Source organism: Rhinoderma darwinii, chromosome 3, assembly GCF_050947455.1.
Source record: "Rhinoderma darwinii isolate aRhiDar2 chromosome 3, aRhiDar2.hap1, whole genome shotgun sequence".
NCBI classification, from domain to species: Eukaryota; Metazoa; Chordata; class Amphibia; order Anura; family Rhinodermatidae; genus Rhinoderma; species Rhinoderma darwinii.
In genome coordinates, this window is record NC_134689.1 from 231,659,444 (window position 1) to 231,678,947 (window position 19,504).

Here is a 19,504-nt window from a genome sequence, read left to right on the forward strand (position 1 = left end):
TCACTTCTTAATGTTAAAGCCAAAATAAGTTGTCAGCACTTTTAAAAGCTTAACTTGCCAAAAATGCCTCATAGTCTCTGATCAGTTTATAAAGAGCAAAATCTGAAAGTCATACAAATTGATCTCAGCAGGTAAAACTATTTGATTGACAGAAGGTTACACATAGAAATGACCCTATAAATTATTGTGGTCAAAGTACAAAGACAGATCCAGGAAGAGGAAAATTTTGGCTTGTACATTCTGTTAAGGTTGGTAATGTAAAATCAAGAGACTATTTTAAACTATTTTAGTATAAATCATTACGTTTATTTTTTATTTGACGTGGAGTCACACAGAAGTTACAAAGCATTATATTCATATAATAAACCTTGCAGGAATTCTAATAAGTAGAGTGAACATTACACACCACACACACACACACACACACACACACACAATCACACACATATTCAGTTAAACAATCACAAGGGATGAAAAAATTACTTCTGAGTGGATTCTTAGGCTGGGTTCACACGACCTATTCTCAGACGTAAACGAGGCGTATTATGCCTCGTTTTACGCCTGAAAATAGGGCTACAATACGTCGGCAAACATCTGCCCATTCATTTGAATGTGTTTGCCGACGTACTGTGCAGACAACCTGTAATTTACGCGTCGTCGTTTGACAGCTGTCAAACGACGACGCATAAAAATACAGCCTCGTCAAAAGAAGTGCAGGACACTTCTTTCAGACGTAATTTGAGCCGTTCTTCATTGAACTCAAAATTTACGGCTGTCAGAGAAGCCTCGCAAAATGCGAGGAGGAGCATTTGCGTCTGAAACGAGGCAGCTGTTTTCTCCTGAAAACAGTCTGTCTTTTCAGACGTAAATGCCTGCTATCGTGTGCACATACCCTTATATTATCTGCAGTACTGAGATTATAAGGTAATTTAACCACGTTAATATCTATCTATCTATCTATCTATCTATCTATCTATCTATCTATCTATCTATCTATCTATCTATCTATCTATCTCATTTCTATCTATCTATCTATCTATCTATCTATCTATCTATCTATCTATCTATCTATCTATCTATCTATCTCATATCTATCTCATATCTATCTCATATCTATCTCATATCTATCTATCTATCTATCTATCTATCTATCTATCTATCTATCTATCTATCTATCTATCTATCTATCTATCTATCTATCTATCTATCTATCTATCTCATATCTATCTATCTCATATCTATCTATCTATCTATCTATCTAGACAAATGTTGTATGAAGGGGGATATATGCTTTAAATAGTGTCCAAAAAGCACCTTCATCTCATGCTACTTATTTGTTCTCTATAGCACTCTAAGCACAGCATAATCTATTTGACTTCTATCTATCTATCTATCTATCTATCTATCTATCTATCTATCTATCTATCTATCTATCCAATATCTATCTATCCAATATCTATCTATCTATCTATCTATCTATCTATCTATCTATCTATCTATCTATCTATCTATCTATCTATCTATCTATCTATCTATCTCATATCTATCTATCTCATATCTATCTATCTAATCTATCTATCTATCTATCTATCTATCTATCTATCTATCTATCTATCTATCTATCTATCTATCTATCTATCTATCTATCTATCTATCTATCTATCTATCTCATGTCTATCTATCTCATGTCTGTCTATCTCATGTCTGTCTATCTCATGTCTGTCTCATGTCTGTCTGTCTGTCTGTCTATCTCATGGCTGTCTGTCTGTCCGTCCATCCATCTATCTCTCTCTCTCTCTCTCTATCTATGTATCTATCTCATATCTATCTCATATCTATCTATCTATCTATCTATCTATCTATCTATCTATATTTAGATACCAATTATAATAAAAATTACAGCATCACTTTTTATTATTTGAAGCCAAATCTGCCTCAACATTAAATAGTATGTGGGTCATAATTGTCCTGCAAGAGATATATATTAACAGAAATGTGACATGCTATCTGCAGTGTAATAATACATGAAAATGCAAGCTATGTTAGCAGGTGAGAAACACTGAAAGCTTTATCAAAGCAGAACAGAACGTAAGGTGCCTATTGAGAGAACATCTGCTCTGCGTCTAGCTTTGTGTTCTCAAGTTGCCACAAGTCAACTTGACTTGGGTCTTTAACCCGAAATCCGCTTCACTGCTGCCAGTCACAGCTTTGTTTTGTGGATGATCCCAATATCTGCTGAAAAATATCTTTCTGAAGTCTAGGATAAAAGTTTCTTTTATGTTATAGGTACAAAGCTAGAAGTAGAGGCGGTAGTTCCTAATATTCCACTTAGAAGTAGCAGCATGGTTTTTTAGAAGTATACCAAGAAGTGACAACCTCAGTTTATATATAATATAATGACATACATGGACGATTAATCCAAAAATCCAAATGAATTATAAACTTGTTTGTTCTCTGGATGTGTAACCACTGTTCTAAAGTGCATGTTGATATGTCATGGCACAATATAATTTTAGTTTATGATTTGAGTCATGCTCTGAAAATTTTTTGCATAAATGGTATCAGAATATGTATGGCATTTGTGGTATATGGAGATATAACTAATGCTCATCATTTAAAGGGATGTTTTCAAGAACAATAATTATTACCTATTCACAGACGGGACCCTCATGATCCCTAGTATTGGGGATTTCAGTCCCCTGTTCCTCCTCACCAATATATCGCAGGTGAGGAGGAGTTGTATGAAATGGTGGTCAAGCATGCATGCTTTCAATCCATACAGCTCCATGAGAGATACAGAAACATCCATACTTGCTCACTCAGCTGTGACAAGTCCTAGTGATGGTGGATATCCAACCAGTGCGTGCAACATATATCACCTGTGGATAGGTGATCAATGTTGATAGTAGGAAAATCCCTTTAACCCTTCATTCCTCCAAAAAATAGAATTCTAAAATGCTTAACTGCTAGCTGCTTCATTCTGTCCTATCCTTTTCTGTTAAAATCTCAGAAGCTTGGAAAACGGATGCAATAACTGAACTTAAAGTACCTGCTTTTTAGTAGGATTATTTATTAGGATTACCTTTTATACAATTACTCTTAGATAACATAACATTTGTCCGCATGCTTCAAAATCAACTCATGTTTCTTAAATAATTAATAAAGAAATATTGTAGCGATTGTGCTGAAGTGACAACGAATTAATTTGTTATATACTGATTCACTGTATATAATAAAAGCGACAGCCAGACTTTCCATAAATGAACATTTCCATGTATGAAATCACTTGCCTAAGTAGTATTGCTGTTTTATAGCTATTTCATGATTTATAAAAGGTTAATATGCCTGTTAATTAAATGTGTCATGATAGAAAAGGCCATTCAAAAAGTTAACAGTTCTGTCTGTCTATTTTCTTGTAATTGAACTCCAGAGTTGGAAGAGATAGCGTTGCTTTAATGCCAATAATTCCCTTTCTCTGTGTTTATGCATCAAAGCACGCTCCTTATCATGTGTCACTCAAGACAGAGATTAGAAGGTATTGTGACAGAACAGTGCTCATGCTTCAATATGTCCTTTCCGAAAAAATGGAAGGGCATTTGCCCTTTTATTTGTTTTGTGTTTAAGATAAGGATACAAAAGAAATTAGTTCAATAAAAAAGAGTTGGGTTTTATTAAGTGGGCCACTTGTCATCCAAGTAGTGCCTTCACATAAGCTCCTAGCACAGGGGCAGGGTGGGCACAGCTGCTTTGCAAGAAATTTGTATGCGTCCTCTGTTTACTGGTGGAATTTCTCCAGGTAGTAATTAAAACCTAAAAATATTTCTATTGTTTGCTGACATCTAAAAGGTAATGTATTGGATGCAACTAATTGTCAATCAATAAAAACAAATGTAGTTGCTGAGTAATTGACTTATTGATTAAAGAAAGATATTTTAGGCAGTCTTCAGCCAAAAATAGCTTTGGGGGACATCGGTCGGTATAATATAGTGACAAAAAGTACAACCCAACACCCCCGAAAACAGCTTTTATGGATTGAGATATATAGGAAGTTTCACTCAAAAGATTAACATTATGCATATGGTATAAAAATAGGGTATTAGCTTCATCAAGGGTGAAAAAAAAGGTGTTTTTTTTATTTTGCAGAACCATGATTTTATTAGAAAGCAAAGAAAAAAAATAACAATTGATTTAAACCACAGTGTTTCCTCCATGTCATAAGCAGACAAAGGGACGAATAAAGCAGCTTTTAATTGTGTGGATCCCACCAAAAAAAACTCCTCATATCTCAGCTAAAGGGGCGCTTGTGAATGCGACATGGGGGGAAATAGAGATATTGGGGTTAATTGTAGTCACACCTGACTTTGTTTTTTTTTTTAGATAAATTAGGCTTAAAATAATACATGAACAATCAAAACAATTGAGAAGGTTGTCCATAATTTTACAGGACATTTGTTATTTCCTCACATAATGTACAATACTTTGGTAAGAACGTCGGTCACTAACTCCCACTTACATCGTGTAGCCCTATGTGAATGTAAGGCAGTCTACAGTTAATTACCTCCATATCAATTTCCTTACTAATATGTATGGCTATTGTCTTGGCACACATGTCTCAGAGCAGGTGAATATTGGGCTAGGAGAAACAAAACTGTGTTCTAATCTAATGTCAGAACGTTATTATTATGATGATGAATTCATGCTGTTTCATTGATTTCAGTTCCATTTTCTTTTACTATTGATCTAACATTATACCCAATTTTCTTCCTCAGTCGGAGATTATTATGCAAAAAGCCTGCTAAAATTATTCTGCCCAAAATGTTCTCATATTCAGAAACAATTGAACAGTATGGGATCTTTTTTTCAATTTTTCATATTTATGTCTCCAAATGAGGTAGCTAAAACCATTAACTTATAAAGCTAGATGTTCCCTTACAGTTTTGGAGTTCCGTTCCAGTATTCTTTCTTTTCTTTCAACCAATTAAATTTTTACTCCTGAATGATGATACACTTATTAATTTATTACAGTATGCTATATCAACCAATCATTTATAGTTTTACATGTCCTACAATTACTAAACATAAAACCCACATTCATTGTTGGAGAAGAGATGGGTCAGCAAACCATTGCGGGGGGTTTTCGCAGACAAGCCTATCAAATAAAGATGAAGCAAGCGGTGTACTTATTGATGGTCAAGGTAACAGAGCACCAAAGTCTACCATGAAGCCTTCCCTAATAAGCTACCATTGGCTGCATGCCATTCCAACACATAGTTAGGCTTCGTTCACATCTGCGCTAGGGCTCTGTTCTGATGTTACGTCAGAGCTTTCCGTTGGAACGGAGCCCTGACAGACACAAATGGAAACCATAGGTTTCCGTTTCCATCACCATTGATTTTAATGGTGAAGGATCCGGTGCCAATGGTTTCCGTTTGTCTCAGTTGTGCAAGGGTTCCGTTATTTTGACGGAATCAATAGCATAGTCGACTACGATATTGGTTCCATCAAAACAACAGAACCCTTACACAACGAGACAAATGGAAACCATTGGCATCAGATCCCTTCCGGAGCCCTAGCGCAGATGTGAACGAAGCCTAACATAGGTTGAAAAAAAGACACAAGTCCATCAAGTTCAACTTTTCTCAATCAATTACACGTCTTTCAATGTTAGACTAGTTATAACCTTCAATGCCATTTGTCAGTAAATAAGCATCTAGCCTTTTTTTAAATGCTGACATAGTATCTACCATCACTACCTTTCGGGGTAGGGCATTCCATAGTTTGATTACTCTAACTGTAAAGAACCCTTTCCTATATTGAGGTCTGAACCGTCTTTCTTCTACATGCAATGAATGTCCCCTGGTCCTTTGTAAAGTCCTCGGAAAGAACAGATTATGTGCTAGTTCTTTGTATTGACAACACACAATACATGTAAATAAGATCACCTCTAAGGGCCCATTCACATGAACGTGAACAACGTCCGCGTGCTGCACATGAAATCACACGCAGCACACGGACTCATTGATTTCAATGGGGCCGTTCACACATGCGTGAGTTTTCACGCAGCGAGAGTCCGCTGTGTGAAACTCACTGCATGTCCTACATTGGTGCGTTTTCACACACCTATGCGCCCATTGAAGTCAATGGGTGCGTGGAAATCACGCACCACACACAGATGCACATGTGCTTTGTGAGTGTGTGAATAACACATGCCACTCGCAAAGCACACTGATGCATAACGGTACACATACGAACCAGATTCACGCGCGTTTTTCACGTGCGCAAATCTAATTTGCTCGTGTGAATGTAGCCTAAGGCTTCTTTTTTCCAAGCCGAACAAGCCAAATTTCTCTAGCCTTCTATTGTAAGCGACACCTCCCATTCTATTTAATAATCTAGTTGCCCACCTTTAAGCCCTCTCCAATTCTCCTTTTTAGAATTTGCAGCCTAAACTGAATTACATATTCTCAAGATGTGGCCTTACAGGGGATTTATAGAGGGGTAATATTACATTTGAATCGCAGGTTTTTATCTCTCTTTTTATACACCCTAAAATCCTATTTACTTTTGCAGCTGCTGCTTGACATTGAGTGCTGCTTAGCTTATTTGTAACCAGAATAGCCAGGTCCTTCTCTTGTTCCATTACCCCCAGTTTTATTCTGTTTAATGTATATGCATTAATTCAATTATTGTGTCCTAGGTGCATTACTTTACATTTATCAATGTTAAATCATCACCCATGTTTTTTTTTTGTAAGCTGAGTTTTAAATGTCCTACAAAGTTTTGTATTGTCAACAAAACTGTCACCTTACTATCATGATTATCGACAATGTCATTAATACAGAGATTAAAAATAATTGGGCCTAAATGTTGCTTTGAAGACTAGAGATGAGTGCCACTTTAAAAATTTGCTTTGCTTGTAATATGCCAAGCGTGGAATCTCCTTTTATGGAGGTTAAACTTTATAACAACTCCATTATCATAAATGAGCTGAATATGGTTCCTTAATAGTAGATTTTTCCAGGTGGTAAATCCCCAGTAAAGCAAATTTTCACAGTTTCACTACTTATAGCAATATTGACATTTTTCAAGCATTCTGGGTTCTATGTAATTTTAATAAGACCACATGGAGGGTATCAAACTTAATGTTTATTTCTAGAATCTTCATGATGTATTGCAAATATTGACATTCAATATTAAGTACACAAGACAGTAACTACCATTTATGATCGGCACTGTATAGACATAGGCTACAGATGTTCCATATATATTTTAACATATCACATTTTGATGAATCCAAAGACCAACAAATATAGTACATGGATATACCATTGTATCTATCATTGGGTATGAAAAGGATAAAGGAACCTTTGTTCAACCTCAAATAAAAGAAAGGTTAAATGTGATCCTATCCCCAAAAGCTCCCATGAACTGAAATAACTAGCACAGGGTGACCTATTACTATCATTAAATATCAGGTCTTGAGAAAAAAAAAATCTCCTGAAGTATTTCTAACCTTTTTGTAGTCTATGCTTAGCCACTGTTAGCAAAGGGCTTATCTCTTTAGTATTGTGTTTAAGACAAAAAAGACAGTTAAGAGCCGAGGGACCCAAGTCAGCAAATGTCCTCTACACCAACTAATGTAAACATCACAAATGAAGTGGAAAGTGGGGAATTTCTGCCTGGAGCCTACAGTCAATGCTGACCTCGTACTTCCACATACATCTGCCTTGCTTATCATTTAGCTCATTGCATCGTCAGCTGAAGTGCTAAGCTTCTCAGCACACAGAGAAAATAATATATTATAAAGAAGACAGACATAGGCACTAAATGAGATAAGCTTCACTTGTATATGCAATAATAGAACTGGATTTTAAAGAAGAACTTTTAGTTACAAAAATAACCAGATAGTATCCTACGTAATTGATTTTTAAAACAAGATATGGTAAATAATGATAATAACCATAATCTAACCTATAACTCCAGATCTCAGTATGACAATGAAAACCAAGAGCTTTTATGCAGGTACAAGATCTCTCATGAACAAAAATTACTACAGACACAAGATTATTTTTGGCCATGTCCTAATCATGATATAGTATTTTCTTTTTCAGAATGATTTCTCCAAATTCAGACAAGTTAAGCTCTTTCTGCTGCAATGGGTATGACTGCAGCAAAAATGTATGTGACATTACACCAAATAGGATTTTTTTTCTGCATATTACATACATCAGTAAAGACCACCACAAGGAAACAGTTTTTATTTACTCATCTAGTACCCTGAAAGAGCTGTAAGAATCTCCCCAATTCCTGAGAAATCCCTTTACTAAAACTTGAATATTTCACATTTTTAAACATATATACTGAACGCTGAAAGATATGACCGCCTCTGAATTATTATACCTTACCATGGTTGTTTATATTAAGACATTTTATATATCATAACTATATTAACACATCCTCCATAGAACTCTTCCCATTTATAACCCAAACTCTTGGACTTTTCTATGAACCCGGCGATAAGGATAGAATGAGCAGAGGTTTCATGTTTCATGGAATTGTCTCATCATTAAAACCCCTTTTTCAAATAAAGCCAGCTTAAAATTTTAAGTCCAGTTTCTACAATTTTCGGCTGGTTGCTGCAGTAGAATTACATGCCAGTCATTCAAATGAATGCCCGACAATGTAATACATGGACTAACCAGGTTGGCAAGAGGGAGAACTGCTCTTTCTTAGTGGCTAGTAAACGGTAGGGGTCCCTTGATCTGGATTCCTCTCAATGATTCCTGTATGCACTAATAAGGCAGATGGAAAGGGGTTGTCGTCAATACGTGAAGGATACATGTAGCAACCAATCATCGTATGACAGTCATAATGACATATGAATCAGTTCTTTGGGTAACTTCTCTGATGCTTGTCTGAACTAGTTTATAGACATGAGGCCAAATAAGATATTTGTAGCTTAAATAAATCCTGTATCTATCACAATATTGTATGGTCTTAAAATACTTCACAATGTATTGTCTTATAAACTGTCTGTGCCATTGACATATACTTTTACAAATTTCATTTTTTCAGTATAGTAATATCGCACTTGAACCTTTGTCTATTTAATTTGTTTTGGTCTTAGCATTTTATTCTTGAGTTACATTTCCCTGCAGGTCACAGGCTGGAGAACACTGGGCATTACTTTAGTATATTTAGAGAAGATAGAAAAAGCTTCTGATGTACTCTGTAGTTTAATTAATACCTTAGGGGTTAATTAGAAAATGTCACCTGGCTACAAAATTGGGACAAAGCTCCTCATACAATTTCTAAAGAATGTACTCATATTGCTTGGTTTCAGGTACATCATTTTTTTAGAATGAAAGTCAAACCTTTTACAGAAATTCTTATTAGAAGATATAGCTGAAGGGCAATGTAAACAACTCGACTCTACCATGGCAGCAAATAAAAAATATAAGAATGTGCGGGCAAGGCATACTGTTTTACCATATAGGCATAGTAGGCATGGGACTGGACAGTTCCTCTTAGGATGGCACAATGACCACACAAATATACACAATATAAAACCAATACACAATCACACAAATAACAAATAATACATTGTAATGCTTTTCAACATACGCATAAATATGTGATTGTGCGTGGAATATCATCTTGCCAGTTATGCCAAAATGTATGGCCAAAGTAACATGGGAATATAGTCAAGCGATTCATGCATTTGCGGTACTATTTACAGATTGATTCTCTGGTGGTATTGCTTGCCTTGCTAATATGCATTGTTATAAAACGGAATGGTGTGTAAAATGACATATTTAATTTGTTACTATGTGTATAGCTCATATATAGGGTTCTATGTAAGAAGAAATGGCGTATCCTAAGTATTCTCAAGCTGTTCTGTTGACTGATACTTTGTGGGGTACAGTGAGAGTGGGATCATGTTTCAGTCACTCAATCCAAATCTCAAAACAAAAGACGTCTTCAGAGGCTAGCATACAAGCATAATGTTTCTCCCTCGTTGCCCTTGTCTTAGGAAATTTATACAAGCAGGATAGCATGATGTCACAATCTAGCCTCAGCTAATTAATGGTGACACAAACCTGAATGAGAAACCAAAAGAATCTCAGTTTACTGAAATGCTACTTTACGTTACATGACTTTAGTTTTAAATTCTAATTGACTTGTGACTATAACAATTTATTAGTTTTAAGTGATAAATAGACTGCTAGATATTGGATAGATAGATAGATATTAGATAGATAGATAGATAGATAGATAGATAGATAGATAGATAGATAGATAGATAGATAGATAGATAGATAGATAGATAGATAGATAGATAGATATTGGATAGATAGATAGATAGATAGATAGATAGATAGATAGATAGATAGATAGATAGATAGATAGATAGATAGATAGATAGATAGATAGATAGATAGATGATAGATAGATAGATAGATAGATAGATAGATAGATAGATAGATAGATAGATAGATAGATAGATAGATAGATAGATAGATAGATAGATAGATAGATAGATAGATAGATAGATAGAAGTCAAATAGAATATGCTGTGCTTAGAGTCCTATAGAGAACAAATAAGTAGCATGAGATGAAGATGCTTTTTGGACACTATTTAAAGAATATATCCCCCTTCATACAACATTTGTCTGATTACATATAGAATTATTCTACATAAAAAGTTGTATAATTTAATAAAAACACTACATTACTTATCTCGTGCTGATCCTGCATTACAGCTAGTAGTATAGTTCAGAGCTGTATTCATAATACTTCAGAACTAAAATCTTCCAGCACTCTTTTCTAGATCAATGTTTGCACAGAAGTTTATTTGATTATTAAAAAATTTAGTGTAGCTTTTACAACAGGCACTGCAAAGTAACATGATGTAGAAAAAACCTGACTGATCCACTTCATTATAGTAGCTTAGTGAAGTTAAAAGGGATGTGTCTGTCAACAAGCATGTTGACTGTTCCTAATGGCGACCAGAAGAATTGTGACTGCTAATCTATATTACGGGATACAGTGCAAGACAAGTTATGTAATGTAATGTATTTACAAAGTTACTCATCTTTTTAAGTAGATTAAAATACATTTTTACTATAAAAATGTCACCCTGTGTTTAAAAACAGCAGTCTAATAATTGGGCAGGGCATGGATGGGTCCAGGACGTGGGAAGATCATCAGCAGAATACAGGCCATGCTTAACAGTAGGAACGTGAATAGTCGTTGTAAAAAATAAAAATGTGTCTACTGATGGGCTGTAAGGAGATGTATTTCCCTGCTACTGTCTTGATCTATTGTCAGATTATTCCCGCTCATAAAGGAAGCAATTTAGAGAATAGGCGTATATTATATTATATCAACAACAAGCAATGAATGTTGTCTACATTTCATAGTTAATGTATAATTCTGTTAATAGCAATGTGACATTTTACACTTGCATCAATTAACTCTGCAGGAGAAAGTGTTAAATATCCCGATGCTTTCACCTTATTGCCAGTGAAGTATATGTTACAAAGTGAACTCTGGCGGAGGCAGCGATCCTCTGTCAGGGAGCCGCGGTAACCCGGTCAGTGTAACTGAAGACAAAGCGGTTTCAACAGGAGGTCAGAGACAGACAAGGCAAGGTTAGAAGTTCAGAGACAATACAAGTGTCTATTGTACAAAGGCTGAGGATTGAATACACCTATCAAATGATGCCTACGACTTAAAAGGTTCTTACACCTAATGGCTGACTGTTACCACAAGAGATTTTCAAAGCCATCATGCAGGCTTTCTAAATATCCCTAACAGTGGCGGACACAGACTGCAAAAGGCCCCTGTGCAGATAATGTGCCAGGGCCCCCCCCCCCACCCCGCAAACTTCTCATGGCCGACGGTCCGCTTTCAGCTGCATCGCTGGGTCTCCTAAGTGACCCAACAATGCAGCACTAGCAGCCGGGGCGTCACTAAGGCTGGGTTCACACACACACTATTTACGGACGTAATTTGGGCGTTTTAGCATTGAATTACATCCGAAAATGCGGCTCAAAAGCGTCGGAAAACATCTGCCCATTCATTTGAATGGGTCTTACGATGTTCTGTGCCGATGGTCATTTTTTTTTACGCGCCGCTGTCGAAAGGCGGCGCGTAAAAAACTGCCTGTCACTTCTTCAGATGTAAATGGAGCCGTTTTCCATGGACTCCATGGAAAACCAGCTTCAATTACTTCCGTAGTGGACGCAGCAAAAGACGCCTGCACATGCCATTACGGCTGAAATTACGGTGCTGTTTTCTCCTGAAAACAGCACAGTAATTTCAGCCGTAACAGACGCTGCCGTGTGAACATACCCTCAGGGCTTAAAATGTCCGGGAAATAGCCCCAATACATATGTGTCCGCCCCAAAAAAAAGTGTGTGTATAGGAGACAGCATAGCATATCTATAGCACTACGACCCTATAAACTATGGATAGGATTAGATACAGTGGCTGAGCAGACAGTATCACACATGATAGGATTAGATACAGTGGCTCAGAAGGCAGTATCACACATGATAGGATTAGATACACAGCTCAGCAGACAGTATCACACATGATAGGATTAGATACAGTGGCCCAGCAGACAGTATCACACATGATAGGATTAGATACAGTGGCTCAGCAGACAGTACCACACATGATAGGATTAGATACAGTGGCTCAGCAGACAGTACCACACATGATAGGATTAGATACAGTGGCTCAGCAGACAGTATCACACATGATAGGATTAGATACAGTGGCTCAGCAGACAGTACCACACATTATAGGATTAGATACAGTGGCTCAGCAGACAGTATCACACATGATAGGATTAGATACAGTGGCTCAGCAGACAGTATCACACATGATCGGATTAGATATAGGGCCCAGCACAGTATCATACATGATTGGATTAGATACACAGCTCAGCAGACTGTATCACACATGATAGGATTAGATACAGGGCCCAGCTCGCTGACATTGCGGCTCCAGCGCTGGACCCAGGAAAGGTAAGAATAATAATTTTGCTTCTTTATGTGTTACTGATTATTTTTGTGTGTTTGTGTTTTTTTTACAGGTTCGGTTGTTGGACTTCGGATACGAGGACTTCAATGACGGCGTTTTTTTTATTCTCAATAAAATGGTTAATGAGGGTTGTGTTTTTATTTCAATAAAAAAAATTTCTATGTGCTTGTATCTTTTTAAACTTTATTATCACCGCCTTAGTAATGGCCGCTGGCTGATTGACAACCTCCATTACTAAGGCGAGGCTTAATGTTAGCCGGTGCAGAGTCTACACTAACCCCCATTATTACCCCGGTACCCACCGCCACCAGGGGTACTGGGAAGAGCCGGGTACAAACCAGTACCCGACCAGCTGTAGTGACGGGCAGGCACCGGGGTGGCCGCAGGCTGGTAGTATTAGGCTGGGGAAGGCCAAAAACAGTGGCCCTTCCCACCCTTGTAATGCTGCCTGCTGCTGCTGTGTTGTATCTGGCTGGTTATGAAAATTGGGGGGGACCCGACATCGTTCTTTCCAATTATTTTTTAAATGACGTGGCGTCCCCCCCATTTTCATAACCAGCCAGATACAATAAAGCAGCAGCAGCCTAGCATCACCAGGGTAGGAAGGGCCACTGTATCTGGCCTTTCCCCTCCTGATAATACCAGCCTGCGGCCACCCCAGTGGCCGACCATCACTACAGATGGTCAGGTACTGGATCGTACCCGGCTCTTCCCAGCACCCCTGGTGGCGGTGGGTACCGGGGTAATAAAGGGGGTTAGTGTTAGCCTCTGCACCGGCTAACACTAAGCCCTGCCTTAGCAATGGATGCTGTCAATCAGCCGGCGGCCATTACTAAGGCGGTAGTAATATAGTTTAAAAAAAACCACAAAGACATAGAAAAAATATTTTATTGAAATAAAAAAAAAAAACACAACCCTCATTAACCATTTTATTAATAAAAAAAAAAGCTGTCATCGAAGTAGTCCTGGAATCCGCCGTAGTCCAACGACCGAACCTGTAAGAAAACACACAAAAAATGATTAGTAACACATGTGTTAGGGTATGTGCACACACACTAATTACGTCCGGAATTGACGGACGTATTTCGGCCGCAAGTACCGGACCGAACACACTGCAGGGAGCCGGGCTCCTAGCATCATAGTTATGTACGACGCTAGGAGTCCCTGCCTCGCTGCCGGACAACTGTCCGGTACTGAAAACATGATTACAGTACAGGACAGTTGTCCCACAGCGAGGCAGGGACTCCTAGCGTCGTACATAAGTACGACGCTAGGAGCCCGGCTCCCTGCAGTGTGTTCGGTCCGGTACTTGCGGCCGAAATACATCCGTCACTTACGGACGTAATTAGTGTCTGTGCACATACCCTAAGGCTTAGATACAGGGCCCATGTGTGATACTGTCTGTGGGACCCTGTATCTAAGCCTACCACAAGGTAGGCTTAGATACAGGGTCCAGCAGACAGTAATCTTATACAGTATAAGATTACTGTGTGCTGGGGCCCTGTATCTAAACCTACAGTGTGGTAGGCTTAGATACAGGGCCCAGCAGACAGGATCACGCATGGGCCATGTATCTAAGCCTACCATGTGATTGGCTTAGATACAGGGCCCAGCAGACAGCATCACACAATCTGTGATCCTGTCTCATGGGCCCCCTAAGCCTGCTACATCGTAGGCTTAGGGGTTGTGCAGTCCCTAAACATTGATGGCCTATCCTCAGGATAGGCCATCAATAGCTGATGTGTCGCCCGGGACCCGCAAATCAGCTGTTTTGAAGGGGCCGCAGCACTCGTACGAGAGCTGCTTCCCCTTCATTTCACTACTCGCCCACACTGTGAATCGCCGAAACCGATTCACAGTGTGACCGGAATGAAGTGACAGGAATGAAGGGGAGCAGCTCTCGTACGAGTGCTGCGGCCCCTTCAAAACAGCTGATTGGCGGGTCCCAGGAGTCGGACCCCGCCAGTCAGGGCTATCTTACCTTCCTCTTCGGCCGCGGCGGGAGTTCTGTCGTCTCGATGCTGTGCGCGGCGCATAGCGCTGTGACGTCATGTGCTGCGCACAGCGCCTGACGTCAGGACCTCCGCTGCGATCCGGAACCAGGAAGGTAAGTAAAGTATGTTACTATAGTAACAGGGGCCCGCGGCCCGAGTTACTATAGTAACTTTTTATTGATGTGGTGCGGGGGGCCGTGGGCCCCCCTGGCTTCGGGGCCCGGTCGCAATTGCGACCGCTGCGACCCCTATAGCTACGCCAGTGGTCCACGGGCCTCTGTCTCAGTCCTCAGCATCGCGCAGCTGAGAACTGAGTCGGCCAGCAGAGGAACGGGCCCCCTTCCCACGCGGGGCCCTTGTGCAGCTGCACCGGCTGCACATGCGGTATGTCCGCCCCTGATCCCTAAAATGTATGCAGTGGTCTCTTTAAAGAGTTGTCTGTACCCGCCTTACAACTCATTTACTATGGTGTACGCTGCGTACCATAAACAATGATCCTATGTAACGTGTCACAGTAAATGTGTGTTTCGGTTGCCCCAGGCACTTGCAGCTCGAGAACACAACATCATAAATCAGCGCTCGGTGTAACACTCCAGAAGGTAGCTTTCACTTATTGTAACAAGTAACACCTACACTCTCACATTTCTGCAGGTCCCCGCTAATCTATGAATAGGGATATAAATCCTAAAACAAGCATCAAAACTGTTACTTTATAGCAAGATCTAACCATTTTTTAATTACTATTTTTCTGTAAAGCTGTAAAGAAGATTTTTTGATACTTGGCATAACTTAACAAAAGAGCCCATACTCATTGTTTTAATCCTCTGCCACTCCATCGCCCCCAGTCCATGATTCCCTGCCAGGCTGTATCTACATTGGCTGAAGTTGTGACAGCTGACTGACCCAGCCAATTACTGGCCACATAGGTCATGTGTCATACTTACTAAGTTTGCCATCTGCACTTAATATTGAACTGGCATGTGACAGCTTAAGCCAATGTAAACACAGACCGACTGGCAACCGTGGACCGATGCCACTGGAGTTTTGTCAAATAGCAGTATATTCTTCATAGAAAACAAAGTTCCTATTCCCTTAAGCACTATTGATATAAAAAAAAACAAAGCTTGAACTTTTGCTTTAAAGAGGCCCTGTCTCTAGGTCATATAAGTTTAACTTTGTTAGATAAGGAGAAAAGAAGAAAGAGAAGCGCTTCATGTGTGGGGACCTTATGTTATTTGGGGGGGGTGGTTTGTAGTTATGCTCACCTTTTTTAGTTGTGCAGTGAGGCACAACTACTCAATGTGTGTTTTAGTCAATGTGTCCCATCCACGGAACTGTCAGCCTTGAGTCGTTCCCAGGTCTCATGAAGGAAACCGGTAATTCAATAGGAATAAAAAGGTATAAAAATGAGTAGTTACTCTGAGACTCTCTGTGGCGCTGTTCCTCAGGGAAAATGCAAAGTCTCTTTTGTCTTCATGTATAAAAGAGTTTTATTGCATAAAAAGTAATTGCAGTGCACAAGGTTACGCATTTGGAGCCTGAACCGGTCTCTTTATCAGATACAAACACTGTGTCTGTATCTGATGAAGAGCCTGGTTCTGTCTCGAAACGCGTAACCTTGTTTATTCCTATATAAGTTTAATTGGTTTACTCATCTGAATTGTGCTGTTTCCCTGATACCAGCGCTTTTTATTTTTTCCCTGGACCCCCTGGCATTCCAGGGATATGGCCCACTGTTGTGTTGGCTCCCTCTATGTTAATTTTCTGTAGTTATCCAGTTGTAGTTGGTCATTCATTCAAGTGTAGTTCTCTAATAATGCTATTGTCTGATGTAAAAGTGCCAACTTGATACAGCCCTTTTTTCTTTTATATATATATATAATCTCCAGCCAAAACTGAGAAAGCTGGTTTCCTTGGCTGACCCAGTATTTGCAACGGATAGAGGAGAGTTGCAGCTTTCTCTCTTTTTTTTTTATTGGAGTTAATTGTCTACCTTAACATTCTAACCCAAAAGGTTATAGGAAACGGGGAACCCCTTGGGGAGTGTATTAGGAGGTTGAATTTCCAGTCAGATTTTGGCTAGAGATTGACCCCACCTGTGCTCCAGGTTTCTGGTTAACCACATATCTGTCTATGGATGAGTGCCCAGTCTGCGCATGTCAATAATTTCTTGTACATTTCTTGTAAATTTTCTTATATGATCAATAATTCAAATGTTGCCAGCTCAGAATCAGAGGCTTTCAAGAGCGTAGCATTTTCTGTTCTGATATACGCCGACTCAAGTCAGAAGTAATAATGCTCCTTATAATAGAAGCAAATATCTCAATATCAATAACTACTAAAATTACAATATGAACTGACCCAATGAACAGGCAGAGGTTCTTGTTAGTCTTTATTTGTGCAAAGTTCTTAAGCTTCACCATATAATAGATAGATGCCACTTGTAGCAGCTTCCTATAAAACGACTCTTTATTTTCAGCTAAACGTTGAAAAATGTTTGGAGCTTTCATGTGTGTCTGCAGTTTCTTGACAAATAAACTAATTGATGTATCCAATAGTGTGGCTTTGACCTTACCTCGATCACACAGAGTCTCCTGTGATGTGTATTATACCTACTATACTGCTCTTTGCCACTATCCATTAATTACAGCTATACGGGATGGCTTTTACAATACATTTATGAAGGCCTGCAAATGACATCCACTGTAACCCTTTCTATTTATCACATGGCAACTGAATATATATGACTTTGACTATGTAAGTCTTGAACTTTGATCACGTATGTCACAATGAAAAACATAAGGAGATACAACATTTCACCTGCCCTCCTTAAATTTGGCACAAAAAAGATTGCTTCCCCAAAAGTCTTGGCTCCTGCGCTGAAGACTGAACGTCATCTTTCTATCTCAGCTGTCTCAGGTGCTGAGTAGAGAAAAGCAAATCGATTCTACACAAATCAAATACAAATTTTCCCACAGTTATAGATTTTGGCAAAAACAGGAACTTTTTGGGGTTCACGGCATATGAATCGTAGCAAAATTTTACAGATTAATAAAGAGGATCACATGACCTTGGGTGGGCTTCCTCATAATGCCATGCAGACAGTCTTCCCAAAATGCACTGCGGTTATCTCTCTATCTAGCACAGCCAATCATGAGGGGTATGGATGGATAAATCATATCTACTATAAAAATCCCGAGTAGGAAATGCTATGGTTGGATACAGTCCTAGGAGACATCAGAGAGTCAGATACGAGTTTTCAGGGCAATCGGGGGACTTGTGATTTGCAACAAATTTAGTTGGACCGCTTCAAACCCGAGACAAATTTCAGGAAATTCAATCATCACTAGCGCTGGGTGCAAAAATGCTAGTATGTCATCACTACTGGCAACCAAACTTTTTGCTATAAAAGTGAAAAGGCTGCTTTCAAAATGATACAAAGATGTCCCCAGTTTTTTCATTAAAAAAAAAAAATCATTCACTAGGGATTCTCAGGTTAATGTCTACAGCTTTATTTTAAGGGGATATAGGTAATTACATTTCAAGAATACTGAGAGCTAGAACCATGCATGGCTTAACAATGAGACACCACCTTCTCTGCTCCTTTACAATTTCTGGCACAATCTCCAATACTGCACTAGTGATAAAAGGTGCTAATATCAACATGATGATCGAAATCTCAAAAAAGCACTGAAGATTAGACTACAGATATATGTGGCCCCTTTGTGTTGGAAATCAATGGAAGTTCATAATCTCAGTATATGAAACAATTCAGAAGATAAGTGCTTTGAATTTAGATAACATAAACTATCTGGTGTGCAGACTATGTTCACATCTGCGTAGGAGGTTCCGTTAGGGGCCTCCGTCGCAGATCCGGCAGGTTTTGCCAGAGTTTAATGGAGACAATAGTGCAGCATGCTGCGCTATTGTGTCCGGTATAATCACGGACACCCCAACGGAAAACCAATGGAACCCATTAAAGTCAACGGATTCCGTCGGCAACCGGCGGTATCCGTTGTGCAACAGAACCATTGGTACAGTCATTCCTTTGTTCTGCTCGTCTGACGGAGCAGAACAATGGAACACACCAATGCAGGTGTGAACCCAGCCTAACTCCTATATTCTATGGGAATAAATCATCCAATCACTTTTAAAGTGGTTGTCTCATGAAGAAAACTTCTATCCATATGGCCTTTTAGGACCACCTCTGTAAGTGCAGACCTTGCTCTGATGGACTCGAGCCATCCATCTATTACATGGATGGCCATTGATCAGCCGCTGCTGGGGGGTTGTCTGGCTGGCCTCAACTTCCCTGGCTCCAACTTGAAAAGAGTTTTTCAGTGATATGGGTTAGATACATGTGTATAAAAATTCTATATTTTTGCACCATACACTCAAGACTGTCACCTATTTATGAAAAATATTGCTTAGCGTAATTATCATTACCTAAAAATTCT

General features: G+C 39.1%; 1 protein-coding gene across 1 annotated transcript in view; it reads right to left on the reverse strand.

Annotated features, from left to right (window-relative positions):
• The window catches only part of PLXNA4 (plexin A4), a 715,975-nt gene that overhangs the window by 385,816 nt on the left and 310,655 nt on the right, over positions 1–19,504 (reverse strand). The window lies entirely within an intron of this gene.